The sequence below is a fragment of the Triticum dicoccoides genome, chromosome 4B (genome assembly GCF_002162155.2).
Source record: "Triticum dicoccoides isolate Atlit2015 ecotype Zavitan chromosome 4B, WEW_v2.0, whole genome shotgun sequence".
Taxonomy (NCBI): Eukaryota; Viridiplantae; Streptophyta; class Magnoliopsida; order Poales; family Poaceae; genus Triticum; species Triticum dicoccoides.
The window spans coordinates 57,312,246-57,314,020 of record NC_041387.1 but is presented as its reverse complement, the minus strand read 5'-3'; positions in this window follow the sequence as shown (position 1 = coordinate 57,314,020).

The window sequence follows — 1,775 nt, the reverse complement described above, 5'->3', positions numbered from 1 at the left end:
CCGGTGACCTTGCCGCCCCCATTAGCCACGTTTCGGGCCACCGCCCCGTGCAGCGTCCCACCCCTCCTCGTCGGCATGGTAGTCGGAGTCATCGTGGGTGGCATTCGACAGCAAACGCGCCTCTCCTTGCCGGGCTCGGACGGTGATGTGTCCCACAAGTTGGCGCCTATGTTATAGTCGAAGACGACCTCTCTGCCTCATATTGGAGGTGGTCTTAGTCTATTATTTTTCCGAAGTCTCATAGAAGCTACTTATTTCGGTGGGAGTTTCTACAATGTTTATTATGGTAATTGTGGACGACCCCAGAGCAGCTTGTTTTGATTGCGTCTACCCGCTTGTTAGTGTTATTTTCAAGATTTCACATTGGGTAGTTTATTGGTCTTGTTTGCATAGAGAAAGAAGGCACCGACGAACCTGCGCAGCGGCTCAACGGTTGAGCGAACTGCATCTGATTTCTTCAGTGGAGTATAGGGTGGAAACTTACAGTTCAGCGTATCGACACGAGTGAAAACCTGTTATGACCCATTCAGTGCTAGAATACATATTTGGCATTTTTTTGCGGTAATGGCATTTGCAACACCTGAATGCCAGTGTTTGAATAGTATATGTTTTTTCTGAGCGGTGGATGGTCTAGGTATTTGTCTGTAGAATCCTTCGAATCGTGATATTGGGTAGAGCCCGCGGGCACTACCACATCCACTCCTGAATTCTTTGCCTCCGGCTCAGCGAAATTGCTCCCCATCCTGAAGAAAATATGCCCTAGAGTCAATAATAAAGTTATTATTTATTTCCTTATATCATAATGTTTATTATTCAAGCTAGAATTGTATTAACCGGAAACATAATACATGTGTGAATACATAGACAAACAGAGTGTCACTAGTATGCCTCTACTAGACTAGCTCATTGATCAAAGATGGTTATGTTTCCTAACCATATACATGAGTTGTCATTTGATTAATGGGATCACATCATTAGGAGAATGATGTGATTGACATGACCCATTCTGTTAGCTTAGCACACGATCGTTTAGTATGTTGCTATTGCTTTCTTCATGACTTATACATGTTCCTATGACTATGAGATTATGCAACTCCCGTTTACCGGAGGAACACTTTGTGTGCTACCAAACTTCACAACGTAACTGGGTGATTATAAAGGTGCTCTACAGGTGTCTCCGAAGGTACTTGTTGGGTTGGTGTATTTCGAGATTAGGATTTGTCACTCCGATTGTCGGAGAGATATCTCTGGGCCCTCTCGGTAATGCACATCACTTAAGCCTTGCAAGCAATGCAACTAATGAGTTAGTTGCGGGATGATGTATTACGGAATGAGTAAAGAGACTTGCCGGTAATGAGATTGAACTAGGTATTGAGATACCTACGATCGAATCTCGGGCAAGTAACATACCGATGACAAAGGGAACACCGTATGTTGTTATGCGGTCTGACCGATAAAGATCTTCGTAGAATATGTGAGAGCCAATATGAGCATCCAGGTTCCGCTATTGGTTATTTACCGGAGACATGTCTCGGTCATGTCTACATAGTTCTCGAACCCGTAGGGTCCGCACGCTTAACATTACGATGATAGTTATATTATGAGTTTATATGTTTTGATGTACCGAAGGTTGTTCGGAGTCCCGGATGTGATCACGGACATGACGAGGAGTCTCGAAATGGTCGAGACATGAAGATTGATATATTGGAAGCCTATGTTTGGATATCGGAAGTGTTTCGGGTGAAATCGGGATTTTACCGGAGTACCGGGAGGTT